This window comes from Marmota monax, unplaced genomic scaffold, assembly GCF_021218885.2.
Source record: "Marmota monax isolate L192 unplaced genomic scaffold, Marmota_monax_Labrador192_F-V1.1 WCK01_AAM20220418_F8-fsc00166, whole genome shotgun sequence".
Classification (NCBI taxonomy): domain Eukaryota; kingdom Metazoa; phylum Chordata; class Mammalia; order Rodentia; family Sciuridae; genus Marmota; species Marmota monax.
This window is the reverse complement of record NW_026693344.1, coordinates 3,000,572-3,022,305: the sequence shown is the minus strand read 5'-3', so window position 1 is coordinate 3,022,305 and position 21,734 is coordinate 3,000,572. Positions and strand designations below refer to the sequence as shown.

The following is a 21,734-nucleotide window of genomic DNA, read 5'->3' as shown; positions in this document are numbered from 1 at the left end:
AGCATTCAGTCATCAGTTGGAGTATGACCTTGATATATTACATGTCATAGAGCTCCACCTTAGTAATCCCAGATTCACATTTTTACTTATTTATAACTGTTAGTCTATGAAGAACCACAACATCAATGCTGATTTTAGTACCCAACTCAGAACACTGCTGTGAGGATCAAATTAAATACTGTATGCAAAGCTCATAGCACAAGTGTGAATCAGACTGATTTGGAATCCGCTTACCCAGTGACAGAGTCCGGCTGACCAACGTCCAATCTGTGTTAGCTGAGAATCTGGATAGTTTCAAAGTCTCTAGAAGTAGTTGTTATAAAACCCAAGGGCCCATGTTTAATTTCAACATACAAAAACCATATTTTGTTCCTTTTTGCTGTTCGATTGAACAAATTTAGTCACAGCAGAAACTTATGACATTTACAAATGAATTAGAAAACTCAATTGCAAAATGAAGTAGAACTTTAAAAAAAATACTTGCTGCTATATGGTTTTAATATTTCTAATTCATCTGCCTTCCTCTGAACTGACATTAAATTTCACCTCCTCCTAAAAGCCTGCTTGTAATCCATACATCCAGGTCATGTGCTTTCTTAATATAATCATGCAACACTCCTTGCACACTCCTAACATAGCATTTGTCACAATATACTGTAATCTCTTGTTCCTTTCCTGCTGCCTCCACCTGATTATGAACTCTTTAGGGGAAAGGACTGTGTCTTCTCATCCATGCAGCCCTGAAATCTGGTTCAGTGCTAGGCTCGGAGTCCCTGTTCAATAAAGTTTGCTGAAAAAATAAACTGAATCACAAAGAAATCACTTTTAAGTGACAGAGAGATTGACTCACTGGAGTTAGGTTACGGAGAGGCCAGGAAGCATTCTAAAAATGCAATGAGCTACTCTGAGAGAAGATAAGTTCTGTACCAATGGAAGAATTTAAGCATCTGAAAAATGGCAATGTGACAAGAAAACAAAATCGTTCTCCAATTGGTGATCTGAACTATATAAACTAAGCTCTCTCCAACTCTGAAATTCTGGGATTTCTGGATTCTGCAATTCATAATCAATACTCAATAAATTTTAATCCTACTGCTCATTGACTAAAGTCTAGCATATGTTTCCAAATTAGTGTTGTAAATTCTGTATTATAATTGTTTCTGCCTAAAAGAGCAGGTTCAATAAACACAGAGGTGGCATTACAAAAAAGCTATCCTGAGCCCTGGAGGAACTACATGATCCTTATCAGTTATTAGCCAATTCATGATTATAGAAAGTGTCAGAATAAAAAGGATTCTTGGACATATTTGAAATGCAAAAGCATTACCTCTAATAATATATCTTTATATAATATAATATAATATAATATAATAATAGATCTTTTAAGAAATGAGATTATTAGCTTAACAAAAATACTCTTGATCGAATGGAAAAACGGAAAACAAAATCAGGCAGTTTCAAAAACCCTTAAGATCCACAGATGCCTTATTATGAGCCACCACCTGTGGTCTCTGTTACAGAGTGCGGGCTTTTCATTTATGTATACCACTGTTCTTGGTAACAAGCTGTTTCCCACCAGACGTATCAATTCATCATTTTAGCAAAGTCTCAAAGTACTCCACAGATGGACATTAGGGAGAAAAGCGATGTTCTGCCACCTGCATTTGGCAAATAATTTGTTCTTGAACTGCTGATCTAATTAAAACTAGATTTGAAATGCCTTGGAGAAATACAAGACTGTCACTTACTGAACTCTATTAGTTAAAGTGACATCCTCACGAATTACAAAATAAATGTAGCTATTGCATCTCTGAACTGTAGTCTAAAATGAAGTTCTTTGGGAAAAAAAATACGGATTAATTGCTACAGATCATGAATTGCATTCAAATAATTTACTACGACTGGGGAACTATTCCCATGATGCCTCCTCATGGGGTTAGGTTAGTTAGAAGCTGTAGTAAAAGGTTCCCACTATTTTATCTAAAGAACTTGGCAATGTTATTACCACAGGAAAGTAGGCATCCACACTACTGAAGAAAGGTGAAGAACAGTTCTTCATAGTATTGGTTAGTAAACCACCATGATTATTGAATCATAGTTATGGAAACCAAAGTCAACTCCCTGCTTATCTCAGTTATGTGGCTAGTATTAAGGAGAACTCTTGTCACCACATACTTCCCAAAAGATGAGCAATATTTCAAAAATATTACCCATATGTAAAAGCAGTGAGTCATAACCTTCTACTGATCATAACATTGTCTTATCGGTCACTTTATTCTAAATACAGACATTGAAATTGTTCTCTGTACAAATCAACTGAATTAAATGTTTCATTCAAACATGGTGGGAGTAGTATGGACTGGAGGGGAATGAGAAGATGTATTTATTTATTAGCTTCTATGCTAAATTCCATCATTTTGAATGTGAAATTGAAAAATACAGCTACAAGAAATTAAGTGAGTGCAGAAATGAACTGCAGAGGACAGTAATAAATGTGCTTTTAATAAAAATAACTGTGAATATTTCATCTATATTTATTTCAAGCATCATTGCAATCCTGAAACCTCTGCTCAAGCAACTGTTTAAAAACAAACAAACAAGCCCTTTGCTTATGGTACTAGTCGAAAGGGATAGTCTATGGTGTCGGTTTTTACACTTATCATACATTTCTACTACAGAGCCAATTTACAATCTGGAAGACTTATCTCAATGTAATTAGAAGCTTTTCTTACAGTCAGTTACTTGAATCTCCCTTAAAACCATCAGCCCCCAAATCTATGTGTCATTAATGCGGCCAGTGAGGAGTTTCAGTGGTGGTCAGGAAAACGGGGCCACCAACATTTGAACATTTATTTAGTTCAGTACCAACTTGATCACCATCATTTGCATTACTCTCCATTTGGCTAACATCAGTGCTACAGGTGAGTACAATTTTTTTTCATCAATTTGGAAAATTCATAATCTCACCATCTTTTGAATTTGGGATTTCTAAGAATTTAGGGAATGAAAAAGATTCCCCAAACATCCTCTCTTTCATTCTCAGAGACAAAAGATGGGGGGGAAGAGAAACAAGGCAATGGGTCCCCGGTAAATTAGATTGCTAATTTAGTTGCAGCATACATTCAAACTAAAACTAATTATATCTTTGACTTTAAGAGAAAGGCTCTCTTTTGACATCAGGATAGGAGATTTGGTTGCATCTTAGAAGAAACCTCCTTTAATAAACTTTGCTGCAATTTACCAAAGTTGAATAGGCCATCATTATTCATTTAGATTTCCTGTCTCTTTCTATATGGTTTTAACCATTTTCTGCCTATTAACCCAAATGTAATAGGATAGGTAATGATATACAATGGAACCTATTTAACTACATCTTATCATTCCAGATAAAATAAAACAAAAACAAAGCAACCACAAATAGTTTTATTTAGCCCCAAAGTTTTTAAGTAAGTTTACATGGACACACAACTTATTGAAAGGTGACTATAGTCTTGGTTTAGTTTTATGATAAATTTTTCCTAAAATGCCGAATCATTGGCTATATATTCCATCACCTTCCAAAATACTTTTTACTAACAAATATTTCAACTATTACTATCATTATAATGAGTTATATTGAAACTTAAAACTTTGTAAGAGAAGGCCACAAAACCAAAGTAAAGCAAAACCCAAATAACTGAGGTAGCAGATTTCCCTTCATTGTGATAAAATGATATTTAAAAGTTCTATCTAAAAGCAAAAGGTTAGGTTAATTAGAAATGAAAACGCATCATTAAACAAGTCAAGTAAACCCTAGATTATTAAGTCATCTACTCAGCATTTGCAGAGAGGGTGCTAAGGACCAGGAAGTGGGTTATGGAGATAAAAGACATAGTTTCTGCCCTCAAGGAATTCACAGCCTAGTAGAAAACAGAGAGCAGACACCAGGGGGCAGTGTGACAAATGCTAGAAGAGAGACACAATGAGGTCAGGAGGGGCAGGCCCCACTCTAGCCATGTGGGATTCCCAGGGAGGATGACAAACCACTGGCTTTTGGCACAGTAGAGAGGGGGTGAGAATCTACCAGGCAACAGAAGATCAGGAAAAAGTTACAGTGGGAAAAAAAGAAAAAGTGTGCATTTGAGGAAATAAGGTTTATGGCAGGAATAAAAAATTTGTGATAACTAATAGCAAAAGATGAAACTCAAAAGGTAAACATCTTCAGAACATAAAATGCTGATCATATTTCCACTTCTAATCCTCAATGCCCAATAAAGCATACTCTTTAATCCCTTTAACTACCATATTCAAAAGACTTGGGTTTATTCTAAAAATTTTATTTAGGAAAAATTTACAAAACCTACTAACCTCCATCTTAAAGCAAGTTCTACCATCAGAACAAATCATTTCTACAGATTGTGCTTTGACAATCTTTATATTTGACTGTGCTATTTAATCGTGTTAACTGAGAAATCAACCTACTTTTTCTCTTTCAATGCTGTTTGGCATCAAGTCTCCACAGCAAAAGAAAGGGAAAAAAAATCTTATTTTCTCAGGAGTTTTCTAGCAGCTTAATATCTGACCTTCAACTTCAAAACTAGATGTCATTTCCCAAGTATATTCCATGAATGCAAGACCCACCAAATTAAACACCTGTGATTGCACTTCCAGTCCAACAAAAAATGCTATATCCATCTCACTAGTAAAATTCTGTCAAAGCAGTCAAAGAAACATTCTGTGCACATTTGTGACACAATCCTCTGGGTTATCATTAAGTAGTCTAAGCAGCAATAAGGCATAGTGCAAAGGGTACTAGCTTTGAGATTAAGACCTGTATTTGAATGCCTGTCCTACCATCTGTAACTGTGTGACCTTGAAAATAATTTAATCTCACCAGCCTCAATTTCTCATCTATGAAGTTGGGGCATGCATGCCTATCAGGGTTATTGCAAAAATTAGAATTTCACAACTATCTAAATAATAGACTTGGCAAGTCATGAAAGCTCAACAGAAAGAAATTATGATCAAAATATGCTCAATAATGGTTATATCCCTACTGAGGGTCTTCAGATCCCTAACCTCTGAGAGCCAATGAACTTTTAAGCTGCTCTGGCAACCTAACTATTCATGCTCAATAAAAAAAAAAATTAAAAACCAACCAAATAAACAAACAAACAACAACAACAAAAAAAAAAACACCTCCCAAAGGACCAAATTGTAGTCTCTTGTTCTCAGAGCACAAGGCTCAGCAAGCTCCCTCCTTGCCATTCATGACTAATGCATTGCATTCAATGTTTATCCCCTGGATGACAACCCAAGCCGCTGAGTCTTTTCTTTAAAGAAACAATCACAACATCATTTAAATAGAACAGAGAATGGAAATGCTGTTTATAACTCCACAAAATCTCTATTTTCAAATAAAGTTAAAACATTGATTATCTTTCCTTCTTTTCCCTTTGAACACAAAGATTTCAGCTTTTACTAAAACCAAAGGGCAGGACCAGTTTTACTTGAAATGAAATAAATCCTATAACTAGACATAGCCTCATTCTTTGAAGAGCTTATTCATGGTTTCCTAAAGAGGCCCTTAACTCCCTGTAAAGTATATTACAGAGTCAGGTGAAAACTGAGTGTCTGATTTCAGACCACATGAACCTTACTGGCAGGGCCTGGAAAAACTCTTCCTTTCAGAAGGTGTTTGTTTTGTTTATTTGTTCTGTTTTGTTTTCTATTAGAAACCCGTATTTCTTTATAGTGCTTTTTGTTCCATGACATGGGCAAATGGAAAAGGCATATAGTTTTTAAAATTAGATAAACACAAATATAATCCTGGCCATGCTGTTTACTTGTGAGCATGGACAAGCATTCCAAAGTCATATTTGCTCATCTGCAAAATGAGCAAATCACTGTCTGGATACTGCTCTGGATTGTTTACATCAGAGGTCGGCAAACTAGCATCTGATTTTGCACTGCCCATGAGCTAAGAATGGTTTGTGCATCTTATAAAGGTTTGGGGGTTGGGGGGAGGCAATTATTTTCATTTTGGTTATATAAGTACTTAAATAATATTCTTGATTTGTGCATCTTGACCCCCAAAACTTAAAATATTCACTACGTGACTCTACCAAAAATGTTTGCTGACTCTTGGTTTAGATGATTAGGTTGACTGGGAATCTTAGGTAGGTGCTGTATTTGCCTGGAATATGGAAGTGCTTAATAAACATCAGTTCTGCTCATTGGAAAGACAAACTCTGGCTCTGTGTAATAAACAAAAATTTAAAACAAGAGCTTTGTAAATGCTTGACAGTTTCCATTACACGTAAACTTTGTGGTAGTGGAAAATTTTTTGGTCTTTATGGAAGATAAATTTCCTTTCTTCAAACTAAAACTTCAGTATGATTTTTACACAGATTTTTTTTAAAGAGATAGTTAAATTATTTAGAACAGATTTTCCTCCAAGTTCCTACTTTCCTAAGAGAGGCTCTCATTTGGCCCTTGGAGAGGAAATCACCTTGAATCATTTTACCCTTTATGTTTTCTTGCATTTTGTTCATTTTCTACTGGGAACTTATGGTGATTCTGTTGTCAGACAAAAAAATATATTGAGTGGCATATTTGAAATATTTAGGATTAGATTATGAAAGAAGCCTGGATTCAGTTGAATATATATATGTAAATTAAGGACTATTCCTCTCAAATATTCTTAAGAACAGAAGGAATTGCCACATATCAGTCTTTATTAATTTCAATCAATCAATAATCTTTATTTTACCAACCAATATACCATTGGGAGAGCATACATTAATACCATAAAAACCTCAGTCAATAAGAATTTTAGATGTAACAGAGGTTAAAAATGGAATTGTTCAGAAAACAAAGGCAGAAAAAAATAACACAGATTAAGTAATTATTCCTGGGGATATGATTTCACGATGGAAAGTGTTGAACATTATTATAAACAGCTTTTAAAGAACAATTTTAAAACAGCTCAATAAATGGCAATGCTGTGGATATCACAATTCCATTGCAACAGAACCAGGAGGAAGAAGCCATGTTTCCAAATACTGGTGTATGGGCTCCAACAGTCTGAGATAAAATTCACAGGGCATTATATGACTTAAAAAAAAAAAAAGCACCAATACTCTAACCCTAGAAAATGATGTGCTCCTGAAAACTGTTAGATGGTTTGTAAGTGGCTCTAGTGAAGACACAGCTGACCAATAGATGCAAATTACACTGAAGGCAGAGAGGACTTACTACCTGAGAGTGTTTGAACATAGTCTTAAACATTGAGAGATAAAGACAGATTGAGGTAAGTGAGATGTGAGAGCTCCAGGATAAAAGTTGATTAAAAAAAAAAAATCCTGAAGCAAATTTAAAAAGAGTAGAAAAGCACAACTGGGTACAGAACTTATCAAATCCACTGCAGTGAACATCACCACTCTGAGACTCACAGAAAATCATTTTCCCTTTTCCCCAAGTGCTCACTGTGTGAACATGGGTATGAAGGACTACAATAGGTTCGACAGCAATGGGGGTACACCTAGGAGAAGCTGAGCTCATAAACACTCCAAGATATTTGCAGACATCTTGAATAGCCATTACAGGTTTGAGAAGTTTGTGTAGTTCTGTGCAACCTGCTTTCCTGGCTTAGTTGGAACAACCATTTTGTTTATGATTTTATTAAGAAAAAATTCCAAACAGACTAAAAAGCTCAAAGAATAGGACAATACACATCCACTAGCCACTACCTAGATTTAATCATTGTTATCACTTCATCTACTTTTCCATCTATTTATTTGTATGCACAAGTATGTGTGTTTGTATTAAGGAAATAGGTTACAGGAAATAAAACTAGGATAGTAGTTTTTTGTACCAAAATATCTGTTTGTGTCTTTTTTTAAAAAAAAAAAATTTTTTTAGTTGTAGTTGGACACAATACCTCTATTTTATTTTTTTTTTTAATTTTTTTAATTTTTTTTAATGTCGTGCTGAGGATCAAACCCAGGACCTTGCACATGCTAGGCCAGTGCTCTACCGCTGAGCCACGACCCAAGCCCGAGTTTGTGTCTTTTAAATAATATATTCTGTTAAATAAATGCAGCATTATTGAGATCGGAGTATTAGCAATTCCCTAAAAGTATTTAGTGTCAAATTCACATTCAAGTTTTCCTAATTGCCTCTAAAATATCTTGTATAGATTTTATCTTGAAACTAAAACCCAATCAGGTTTTTGTTCTGTTTTGTTTTGGTAGTCAGTCTGTAAGCCAGCTCCCCTCGATCCCTGCCTCCAGGTCTTAACTTTGTGTAACACTGCTACACTCCAAGCTTGAATTTGAGCTGGACTTAATAATTTCTAAGAATTAGAATTCAGTGGAAGAGACAGGATGTCTCTTTTGAGACTAAGCTATAAAAAGACTATGGGTTTCATCTTGGGCATTCTCTGCTCTGTCTTTGATCACGTGCCCTGAGAGAAGCCAGCTGCCCTGTTGTGATGCAGCCCCGGGGAAAAGCTCCCTTGGCAAGGAGCTGAGGCATGCCAACACCCACATGAATGAGCTTGGAAATGCATCCTCCCACCCTTTCCCTCAGCTGAGCCTTCAGAGAGACTCCAGCCTGGACAATAGCTTGACTGCAACTTAAAGAGAGACCTTCACCCGGTGGCACCTTGCCGGGCTGAGTCCTGATTTCTCACCTCAGAAACCGAGATTACAAACGTTTGTTGTTTTAAATTCAGTGTATTTTAGTGTTCCTGTCATATTGAACTAGATAACTAATATGATTTAATTAGGCTATTACGTCTCTTTACTTTCTTTTAATCTTGAACAGCCTTCCAAATATTTTCCTTCTCAGTTTCCCAAGGATTTCATTTGCTTTAAAACAAAACAAATGGTTTTCAGTGACCAGGTCAGTTTTCATATGGAACATTCACAGTATCATAAGTCTATTTACCCAGTTGCTTCCCTGTAGTCATTTGTTTGTACATCCTCGCACTTTGTAAAAACTAAAAGTCATGCTGAAAATCCTCATTAGACTTTAACATTCTTAGTGTAAAAACAAAAATGAAAAAAAAAATTCACAGATAATGTTGTGCCCTTTGTATGAGATTACCTCAAGAACCACAGATGCTGGGTTGCACCACCATTAGTGATGCCAATTTGAATGCATTAGGTGGTTTCCACCAATTCTCTAATGTAAAAACTCTTCCCTCCCCTTTCCAATTAGCAAGCAATTTCCTAAAGCACTTTGGATGCTGTGAACTCCCTTTACTGAATAGTGCAGGGAGAAAGCTGTCTGTCTGGAGAGGAGCCCAATAAGACAGGCAAACGGCTCCTTAGAAATACAGCCATAATCGATGTGTTGAAATGCTTCTGCGCTTTTCACATAAGGATGATGAAATACATTTCACCACAGATGAATATTAACTCTTCCTACAATACATGAAGGTAGATGAATGTAAGGTTTTAGCATCTAAGGTGCTTAACTGAATTGGGAATGTTGTCTCCCCTGACAACTTGCTTCCATTTGTTCTATCTATAGGAATTAAACATTCACATATAAAAATTACCAACATTAGAGTAAAGCAAAAAGCCAATGCTGAGTTTTCTAATCATACACATACATATTGGCAGATAATGAAAAACAGTTGTGCACAGCCTCAGATCTGACATTACCATCATTTTACAAGTTTGAGGATAATTCATAAATAGAAAAAACCCTGTGCTTCCTCAGGTACTCATTGTCTGATTAAGTGCGAAGATTTCGTTCTAAATATTCTTCACTATGACTGAAATTAGAAATAAAATGGAGAAATTCAACCTTCAAAAAAATGGAATTCATCTCAGAGCCAGTTTCTTATTTCAAACTGTGCTTTTCCAGTTTGATAGTGAGGAATAACATAGAAAAAACATGAAGCAATATATTTTTCATTTGAAACATAATTAACTAATTATGCAGAACTATCACAATCTCTCTTTTTATGTTAAAATGGGGTCTTCAGTTTCAGTACCCTCAAAATGTTACCATAGTTCAGTAATGAAAGGCATCCCATCCATAATGTAATAAGTTTCAGTTAGAATTTAGTGAAACATTACCTCCAGCAATTAAGAGGTAACAAAACACTGGTTTTTTTTTTCCTCCAGAGAGATTTTTAAAGAAGACAATCACATTTCATAAATAATTCCTGAGTCAGAGTCCTTGCTTAAGCAAGCTATTAATATATTTATATTTAGTTATGGTATTTGTGAGTTGGATGTTACATAAAGTTTATCTTCATGAATAAAAATTAGTCAAATACACAGCAGAAATAAATGATATTTATCTCACAAGGCTTTTGCATAGTTTTTGCTCACTTATTTGTATAATGTCACTGTCAGCTGGTGAGTACATGTGGAAATGGTCATAAAGAATCAAGGACTTGAATAGACAGAGGGAAAACACCTGAATACTGAGACTTTCAACAAAAATGGGAATTTGCTGTTTTTCTTTGCTCTATTTTTGGGAATTCTGCTTTGTTGATGCAGCTTTCATGTTTATAAATAAGTTGAAGTAATTCATCAGTCATCACTGAAAAAATTATTTCCCTTTCATTTTAATGGACTGTACAATACAATAATGTAAAGTCTTTCTCAGCACTGCTATGGTGGTAGTTTACTCTTTCCTTAGAGGAAACTAAACTTACTACTGAAAGTTTGTTCAATTAATCTTTTCTAAATTAGGTTCCACATATGAGTGAGATCATACAGTACTTGTCTTTCCCTTCCTATAGAAGTTGATCTCATCCAAGTTGAGAGTAGATGGTGGAAGTTAGAAGCCTTGGAGGTGGGGACAGGGAGGAAGGAGGAAATATTGATCAGTGAGTACTAAGCTACAGTGAGACAGAAGTAAGAAGTTCTGGTGTGCTAGTGCACAGGTGCATGACGACATTTCAAAAAGCTACAAGAAAGGCTTTTGTAAATATTCATCCTAAAGAAATGATAAATATTTGAGGATATAGGTAAGTTTAACCTGAATTAAATATTACACAGAGTGTATCAAATATCACATGGTAGCTCATTAATATGTATAATTTTTGTGTTTTATGTATCAGTTAAAAATAAATTTACTTTAAATTTTTAAAAATTAATCTTTTTTAAATAAGGTAACACATCTGTAATGAATGGACAGATTCTTTGACATATTGACCAATATGGCCTGTTTTTTTTATATATATATATATTTATTTTTTAGTTTTCCGCAGACACAACATCTTTGTTTGTATGTGGTGCTGAGGATTGAACCCGGGCCGCACGCATGCCAGGTGAGCGCGCTACCGCTTGAGCCACATCCCCAGCCCCATTATGGTCTGTTTTAATTAGATGAAAGTTATTTCCCAAACAAACCCATATCTTCCTTTTTGATGATTAACAGGTGAAGAGGACATAGAGAACCACTTTCCTGTGTCCCCTATTCCCTTCCTGGGAAGGAAGAAAGGAAGGAAGAATTCTGGCACTCATGATTCCATCTCTCTGAAAGGAACCCTTTCCCAGTGACTCAAAGGCCATCTGTGCACAAGGTCCATTTGCCTTATGGGTAATACCAATTTTCCAAATGAACAAGGCTCATCCAGCTCTTGAACATTTAATAGGACTCAGTATTGACCATGTTTGAAGTTCTAAATACTTAAGAAAACTCCACTCAAGTGAAAAGTTTTTGCTGTCAATTTAGTTTTCACCAGAGATTCCACAAATCTCTGTAGGACTAGCTACATTTAATTGAAGGATTCTTGTTTCCCAGAGGAAGTAGTTAATCAAATTTTCTCCTTTGCCATATATCTTATTAAAATAAGGTCTTAAAAATTTACATATGGTGTGGGGCCCAGAGACAATTATTTTATTTTATAGTAAGAAGCAATTAGTTACTTTCGTTGGAGTTTTTCAGAGCTGCATTTAGAATACTGTGCTGTGGGACCCTCATATGCAGCCTACATTGCTGTAGGTTGTTAAATGTGCCACCATGATCCAATCTATGGGATCTACTGCATTTTCTCCAACTACAAGCCTAGTAAAAACAACTAAGAGAGATGATGAGATAGACAATTCCTGATGACTCCTAAGAACATATCTGACCCTAAAATCTATTCACAACTCAACTGTGCTACACTTTCTGAAATTGTACCACTGAATGGACATTAAACTCACCGTCTTATGTTTATATAATCCACCTGATTCTTCATTTATCTCTAATTTCTCAGCTTTACTCTCCCACAGCATAAACTGTTTAGCAGTCACAGATGAAGGACAGATCTGGAAACTACAGAGTTGAGATTTTAGGGACAGGATGGATTTGGACTTGGTGACTAGCCCTCCTCTGCCCTTGTCCCCTATTCTCTTCACATTCCAGTCCTTCTTATCCATTCCTGCTCAGTCAGAAATACACAGATAAACTCCTGACACATGCTCAGAGACTCTTAATATATATCACCTACCATATTAAGTTCAGATTACCTTCTTGGAAATTTCCCTGGGAACTATGATAAGGAATTCTCTAGGCTGACAGTGGAGTGTCCCACAGCAGTTGCAGGCTTGGAAAATGGACAGGAACAGACTGTGGACTTTCTAAAGGTACCAGCAACTGACCCATTGAATTTTCCCACTTCTACTCTTTAGCTCAAGGAATTTCTTTGCCTGGAGACTCTTGTTCCTATCTGGAAACATTCAGTGCAAAATTCTATCTTACTTTTTTGTCCAGTTGAAATATGAGCGTGCTTTGTTTACTTTCTTATATGAGGATTTATTTTATCCTTTTTTTGTGGGGGAAGGTAACATGGATTGAACTCAGTGGTACTGAACTACTGAGCCACATCCATAGACATATTTTGCATTTTATTTAGAGACAGAGTCTCACTGAGTTGTTTATCACCTTGCTGTTGCTGAGGCTGGCTTCGAACTTATCATCCTCCTGTCTCAGCCTCCCAGGCCACTGGCATTATAAGTGTGTGCCACTGTACCCAGTTTATTTTATTATTCTATTGTGCTCTTCCCTCATTACTTCTCAGTTTACCAATGATCAGATAACAGAAAGAAAGTGAAACAGTTTTATAGAATCTGATAATGACAAAAATCACACAGGTGTGACTCAGTGATTTCCAAAATCTAAAATCACTTAATTGGTGTTTATTATTTTGCCTAATTAATTTCCACTAGGCATAGATGATGTGCATATGTGTTTCATTCTCAATTAGTTTTAACTATTTCCAACATATCAATCACATCATGACCACAGTGACCTAGTCTTATAAGTTAGATTAAGTCAGCATTCTCTGGGAGTTGGAATAGAAATAAAAACCTGGAAAAAAATAATTTTAGGAAAAATTATGTTAACTATCCATATTAAAGCCCAAGAATTAGAGAAAAAATCTTTTTATCCAAAATATAATTGAACTCAAATCATAAATCTAAATATTGTAACCTTAATTTCATAATTGTGTTAGACATTAACCTACTAATATTAACATTATTTATTTCATTTAGCCATGCCATATGCATAAAAGACAGAGAATAATTTATAATATCAAAAGGAGATAAATAAAATGAAAATCAAAAGGAAAAATTTCAGAGGAGAAAAAATGCATACTAGAGATATTCTAGTTGAGTGTTAGACTTAACACTGAATTTGTAGCCAGGTGTGATGATTCACACCTGCAATCCCAGCAACTCAGGAGGCTAAGGCAGGAGGATCCAAGTTTGAGACCAGCCTCATCAACTTAGCAAGCCCCTCAGCAACTTTTAAGGAGAACTGTCTCAAAAAATAAAAATATTTTTTCCCTCAGGAAAGAGAAAGGGGAAATACTAGGGAATGATATTGACCAAATTATATTTTTATATTATATGCATGTACAAATAAGTAATAATGAATTCCACCATTATGTACAATCATAAGGGACCAATAAAATATAAAAAATAAAATAAATACAACCAGGAAAAAAAGAGTTAATTTATCTTAACTAAAGCAATAATGAAATTGTGATTCTCAATGTCTATCCAAATTACTCATAATCAGGACACAGGACAAATGCTGTCCTAGCAATTAATTCTAGAAGGAATTTATTACAAGGATATAAAACTTTTTGATAATATAACCAAAAATTTATCTGAAGAAAATTCTTATACAAACTAGAGAGGGATATTTAAAAATATTAAAATATGTCTACAGAATATGAACCTAGTCCAGGCATTTTAGATACTGATGCCTCATCTATTCCAACACAGCATTTAGAGAATCTAAAGAAATGGATAACCAATACTAGGCTTTAATGAGTTTCTCTCAAACATCAAAATGTTTCAGAAAACTTTTAACAACTTCTAGGAAAAGTAAATTCCCAGTTAGATTCTCTGACATGTGTCAGAAGTGCCAAGAGTCGATCATGTTGAGAAGAAAGTTGCATCAAATTTCATATATTGGATGTGAAGACAGTAGAAATGACCTTCCACTGACAAAATTTGGAAGCCCCATGGCTAATGTTAAAATTAGCTGCTTGAGTTTGAAATTAGCTGCTAGTTCAAGGTTATCATTCTGTATTTGAAAGTGAGTCCCCTGCTGTTAGTTCTATTCTTCACACCTTATAGGAAAAAAAATGGATGGGATTTGTTATTAAAAGAATACCCATTTTTTTCCCCCAGTATAAGTCCATCCACCAAAAAACTTTTATGGGTTCAAAAGTTTCAAAATTTTAGTTAAAGTATATTATCCTAAAAATGCAATGGGAATGCATATGGAAAACTCACTTTTATCTAAAATAACACTGCAAAGCTACAAGAAACTTAGGAAAGAAAAGGAGGAAAAAAAAAAGGTTTCTGCTCTTCCCTAACAATGAGCCTCCTAATCATGCTAAGGGTGAAAAAGACCTTTTCTGATTTCTCAAGGTTTTGATACTACCTCTTCTCTGTCAGGGAACATATTTGACTTTCAAATGCTGGTTCTGAAAAGAAATAATTCTATGAAAGTCTAAAGCACTATTTTTCCTCACTTTATCTCATTATAATTTGAAGAGTGGCCCTCAGACTTTTTGTTGTTAGGACCCTTTATACTCCTAAACACCTTGAGGATCTCAAAAGAACTTTTGTTTATATGCTTTGTACCTATTTGTATTACCATATTAGACAGTGAAACTCAGGAAAATGTATAATATAAAAAATAGTCAAGCACATATTCCAGTAGCCATTCTAGCCTCTGGAAAACTCCACTGTAACTTTATGAGAAAATGAGAGTGAAAAAGGCAGGAAACACTTTGGTATTATTGTGAAAACAGTTTTGACATCATGAGTTCTCCTAAAGTTTGCTGAGGAGTTCACAGATACCTGCATCATACTATGAGAACCACTAGTTGAGAAGAAACACCACTGACAAAGGAAAAATAAATCGTGAGCACAATAAAGATGAACAAAATGGTCTACATGGTGGGCGTGCACAGTTTTTCAAGTTATCTGCTGGGAAGGGGAATCTAACTTGATGTGCACCACAAGGAAACATAGAGGGAGGGCTATAGCAGAGTGATTTGAAATTATTCACCACCCACACCTTTCTACATTGTAGTTCCTTATCTAGGAAGATTACACTTTCATCTAGTTTGCGCTGCCTCCAGAACTAACCAGGAGAAAGTCTGGTGGCAAACAGGACACTTGTCATTCCATCTAGCAATTGTTGATTTCATTATGGCTCATGAGACATGTGTATCCCTCACAGCACAGATGGCCTTGAATAATTTGTATAAGACAATCTATGGGGTTAATAAAGGCATGTATTGTTAATTAAATGTATTTATTTCTATTTCATGTTTTTTTTTCTTCATATTGTGTCCTTTGACCAATTTGATCTATTTTCCCAGTCCCGGGAAACTACTCTTCTGCTCTGTGTTTCTACAAATTCAACTTTTTTACAGTCTAAATAAAAGTGAGATCATAGAGTAGTTTTCTTTCTATACTTGGATTATTTCACTCAGAATAATACTCTCGGGGTTCATCCATGTGCTCCAAATATTTTTCAAGGCCAAATAATATTTCAGTACATGAGGGTATGTATAATACGTTTTAAATCCATTCATCTTCCTAGGTTAACTGCATGCCTTGGCTGCTGTGAATAATGCTACAATTAGTGAGACGTGCTGATATCTTTTCAAACAACCTGGCTTAATTAATTTCAGATATATACCCAGAAATAGGGTTGCTAGATCATATAGTAATCTAGTTTTAATTTATTGTGGAATATCCACAATGTTTTCCATAAAGATTGTACCAATTTACATTACCATCAAAAGTGTATAAGGGTTTGCTTTTCTCCATATCTTTGCCAGTACTTTACTCTTTATTTTATGATAATAGCCATTCTAACAATTTGAAGTGCTCTCCCATGGTTTTATTTGTATTTCCCTGATAGAGACAATAAGCATTTTTCCACCAATTTGTTGACTATTTGTTTTCTTTTCAGAAATGTCTATTCAAGGTCCTTTACAATATGGTTGTTTTATCATTGAATTGTGTTCTTTATGTATTCTAGATACTAACCCTCCATCAGACATAGGGTTTATAAATACTTTCTCCCATGTGTAGGTTGTCCCTTCATTCAATTAAATGTTTCCTTTGCTGTATAGTAGCTTTTTTGTTTGATTCAATCTCATTTGCCTATTTTTGCTTTTGTTGCCTATGTTTTAGTATCTTCTCCAAAAAAAACTATTGCCCAAACCAATGTCAAGAATTTTTTCCTTCATAGTTTTCTTCTTGAAGTTTTACAGTTTTAGGTCTCACATTTAAGTCTTTAATCCTTTTTTGTTGTTGGTTTTTGCATACGGTATGAGAAAAGGGTCCATTTTCATTCTTTGGCATATGGATGTCTAGTTTTCCCAATATTACTTTTTTTTTTTTTTGGAGGGGGTACCAGGGATTGAAGTCAGGGGCACTCAACCACTGAGCCACACGCCCAGCCTTATTTTGTATTTTATTTAGAGACACGGTCTCACCGAGTTGCTTAGCACCTCACTGTTGCTGAGGCTGGCTTGGAACTTATCATCCTCCTGTCTCAGCCTCCTGAGTTGCTGGGATCAAGGCATATGCCACTGCCCCCCGCTTCCAGTGTTATTTTTTTAAGAGAATATTATTTTCCCATTTTGTGTTTTGGCACCTTTGTTAAAGACCAATAACCCTAAGCTTGTGGATTTATTTTGGGGTTTTCCATCACTTTCAATATCATATCACTTAATATACCTTCTTTCTTGTATGTATTAGTGCAAAATCACATATATAATGTAAAAGGAATGAATCTCTCATGCAGTGTGTTTAAAAATTGTATTAATTGAGTGTGCTCTCAAAAATTATTTATAGACTCTGAGGCATTCTGTTTTATTTAAAAAACATTTTTTTCCAGATAAATTAAGAAGACTGACAATACCAAATATTGGTGAGAATCTGAAACATACCTCTCTCATACTTTGGTGGTAGAATAAATTGGTTTAACCACTTTGGAATATTATATGGGACAATATATAAACCTTAAATATGAACCTCCTTTAAAATCCAGAAACGTGTTATAAGATATGTATGTACTCAAGAGAAATGAAGACAGAAATATACCAAAAGCCATATTCAAGAATGTTTCCAGCAGTGTTATAAAACCTGCCAAGGTGGAAATGCCCCAGACTAGAAGTAATCCAAATGCCCATTGTCAATAAAATGGATAAATGAATTGTATCCTATTTATACAATACTATACTACAAAGTAGTAGAAAGGCATGACTTACTGATGCACACAGCAAATGAGATTATTCTTCTAGACATAATATTGAGCAGAATAAACCAAACACAGAAGAATATATATGGAATAATTTCATTAATCTATGTTGAGAAATAGACAATGATAGTGACACTTAAAACACTGGCCACCATAGGCAGAGGAGATTAACTGGGAGCAGACCCAGGAGGGCCTTCCAAAGAACTAGAAATGACTTATATCTTGATTTGGAAAATGTTTTCATGAGTATACAAATATTTAGGCATTCATTGATCTGTTGCACTTAAGATTTATGTACTTTATTATATGTATGATCTATTGCAATAATAAAATTATTTCAAATATTATAACCAAATAAGAATCATCCAACTTAATTCTTTCCAGTCAAAATTACAAAGGATCAGTGGAAATCATCATGCGCACACACAAGTGCAATGACAGTATGCTTAAGACTAAACCACAGCTTTCATTTTTAAAAGCCACAAATCAGTCTTACCTCCCTCTATGATCTTTTCCTGAAACCAATCATTTTCCACTGTCTAAGAGTAATCCAATTAGTTCTGCATCCACAGCAAGTGAACCTGAATAAGTAGGTTGAGGTTGTGTTGCCTTTCATTCTAATGTGTTCCTATTACACCTGCCCTATCCCCTGAAACTAAGGTCAAGAAGTAGATGGTGACAGCAAAGACAGCCAAGAAGAATTTGGAGAGATTTAATACTAATGATATGAAAGGTTATAATATTAACAGCAACATTATAAAGTACGTATCTATCATGAGCATAATTAGATAAAAGTTGCACACAAATAAAAAATTTCATGAGTAAAATCCCCAAAGAGGTATCAGTGTGTATCTCTAGATGTCTTCAGAAGGTGACAGTGCAACAACTATATTTCCCATTTTTAGCATTTTTACAAAATCAATGTTTCAATTAATTTACAATCATTAAAATTAAATCATTTAGAAAAACTTTCATTCTGTTTTTAAAAGTTATTCGAAACCCATATAAACAAATCACGTATGCTTCAATTGTCACAACTACGATGCCTTTAATTTTCAGTGATTATGAACATTCTTTACTTCAGCTCTCCTCACATCATGGACTTTTTCCTAGTATAACAAGAGCTTCAGCTACAATGTTACTCCAGCATCACTCCTTCCCTGATTCTGTCTTAAACACAGTCCTTCAGCTGCAGATCAACTCTGAATCTGTCCCCATGGGCCTGTGAGGCTCTGTGGTCTGTGTTTTGGCTCTTTCATGGACATGCCATTCCAGTTACAGGGTCACTCACTCTAGACTCCATTGTCTTTCCCTGGGTCCCTTCAAACACCATCTTTATTTTGCTCTAGTCAGCTTCAACTATCTCTGGACAGACCATATTAACAGGTGTTGTTGACAGTGGGACAAAATGGGCTAGGTGAGACCAAGATAAGGAACATAGGCAGGACATGGCTCCAAAATAGTGAGGTGTAACATGAGCTCTTTGGAGCTTGGCAACAAAACTAGTTTCAAAGGGATAATATGTTGATGCTGTGATTTCCAGAGAGCAAACATAAAATGTTTGAAAAAGATAAATAAAACATGTTATTTAGACAAAATAATCAGAAAAATACAGTGTTAAACATGAAGTACTGAAAAATTCTAGATATATACAAATATTATCACATAATTGTTACTCCTCAAATCTGCTTTGAACACTTCCGTTTGCATTTGTATGAATTAAGACCCTTCTTAAGTGTGGATAAAGGCTGCCAGACACCCTTCAGAAGAAAACAGAGTACTGTAACTGGTTCAGAAAGTGGAAGGGGAAGCCAGGCCCAGTGGCACATGCCTGTAATCCCAGCGACTAGGGAGGCTGAGGCAGGAGGAAGGAGGATTGTGAGTTCAAACCCAGACTCAGTGATTTAGTAGGGCCCTAAGCAACTTAGAGAGACACTGTCTCTAGTAAAATATAAAAAGGGCAGGGATGTGGCTCAGTCGTTAAGCATCCCTGGGTTCAATCCCTGGTGCCCAAAAAACAAAACAAAACAGAAAAGAAAAAGAAAGTGGGAGGGGAAAGAGGGGTCTCTCCAAAGAGTCCCTATATGGTCCAAAGAAAACAGTTGATATTCTAGCCTATACAGAGGTAGAAACTACCTCTAAAAATAAAAATCATTTTCACTTTATTTTTTTTTATTTATAATATACAAAGACTTCTGAAATCAAATCTCAGGTTACTTGCAATGTTTTCCTTGTCTAACAGTAGCATGATATAGTGTAGCATAATCAGAGTGTTGAAAATCAGATTGTTGAGAAATCTGTGCAGAAAAGAACTATTTAAAGAAATCAACCAAGCATTTTGAGATGCTAGAGCAATCTGCCAAGGCCTATGAAGAAAAATACTAATGAGAGGAAGGAGATATCTCTTTTCTGAAAAACTTCATTTTTAATAATTAAAGAGCAAATCTCATCTAATTATATTAGACAGCTTCAAATTGAAATAAAAACTGTTTAGTACTAGAGAGTCCAATTAACTAGGTGTTAAAAAATATGAGTGTCAAGAGCAAAGACTCTGAGTGAACTGTCATTAGGGAGACAATATCCTTAATCTAGCTTTAAAAAATGAAAAGTAAGTTTGGGAGCAGACTCCAGTTTTCATGCATTGGTTTTACTTCTTATCCAATACAAAAATATATCATTATATATACACACACAGTTATAACACACACACACACACACACACACACACTCACTGCTTTGAAAACACTTGCATTAAGGGGAGTGCTCACAGCTAACCCTCGGTTCCACAGGCAAGATAGAGGCAGAAAATCAGGACTCTCTCTTTCAGAGATAACCAATAGATAGACTCCATGCTTTCCTTTAAGCATTCACCTTGGTAAAATCATATTGGTTAACAAATTATGATCAACATTGTTTTCAGCAAAACTAGGATCGATGATGTTCATTCCACCTCCTCATGCCTTTTCCAAGCTAACAAACTAATGCACTCTCCAGTTCTAGGACAGACAAGATGTACAGGGTTAGGGTTATTTCTGTGTCTCAATAAACCTGATATTTACTTTGCCCCTCAGCAGCATTTCCTCATGCCCATTCCAGATTTCCTCTCAGACTTTTTCACCAATTCTGGAAAAGCAGGTTTCTATATCAAGTAGACAAATCTAGGTTTCTGAGACCCAGGAAACCTACCTTCTTAATTCCACCAATAACCTGTAGATGCCTTCTGACTTTGTTCATTACAGGACAGTTTTCCTTATGAAAAGAGCTCATTCCCAGATGCACCAATCCTTGGTGTACAACACACATTACAAATACAGAACTCTAAGAAGGCTCAATATTAATTATGTGGTGATAAAATCAGCCTTGCCACAGAAACAATTTATAAGATTCAAAGCAACTACAAAATGGGAAAATATAAAATTGCTTCATCACACTGCTTTAGATTTTTAAGCCCCAGAGAGTTGAGAAAGTATCTTCAGGGAAATTATGAGGAAAAGTTAGCCTACAAACTTTAGAGAGACTCATTGCTCCAAGTCCAAGCTCAGGGAAAGACACCATAATGAATCAATATATTAAATCCCCTAGCTAGTGAGGTGCCTTCTTCTGAGCCAAAGAGGACTTAGCTATATGGAATTCATTATTGACTTGAACTGGAGAGTTTAGCCAAAAAATTAATAAATCAAATATCTTAAGTAATTGCAAGAATCAGGAAAAAAACTACACATGTGGAAAATAGAGCGCCTATAGATAAAACACGCAGACAAATAATTTTTGAAAATTAACCTGTAATTATTTAAACATTTGATAGCAACTGTATTTCTTTTTAAAAAGGGATCTATAAGGAGACATTTGTGCAAATGCTAGATGACAACACAAAATTAACAGCCACTGTTATATTTATCTGTTCCTGTGTCATGTTTAATGAGAATGGATGTGACACCAAAAAGTGTTCTGTAAGCAGACATACTTGAAAATGGTATGGGAGAGTACCTCTTTAT

The 21,734-nt window shown here is 35.2% G+C and overlaps 1 protein-coding gene and 1 non-coding gene across 3 annotated transcripts in view; both read right to left on the bottom strand.

The window, feature by feature from the left end:
• The window catches only part of Prkg1 (protein kinase cGMP-dependent 1), a 1,175,746-nt gene that overhangs the window by 380,363 nt on the left and 773,649 nt on the right, over window positions 1–21,734 (bottom strand). The window lies entirely within an intron of this gene.
• Window positions 6,414–6,497, bottom strand: LOC124101098 (small nucleolar RNA SNORA67). Its single transcript, XR_006854531.1, has one exon. It is a non-coding gene; the product is annotated as a small nucleolar RNA SNORA67 (small nucleolar RNA).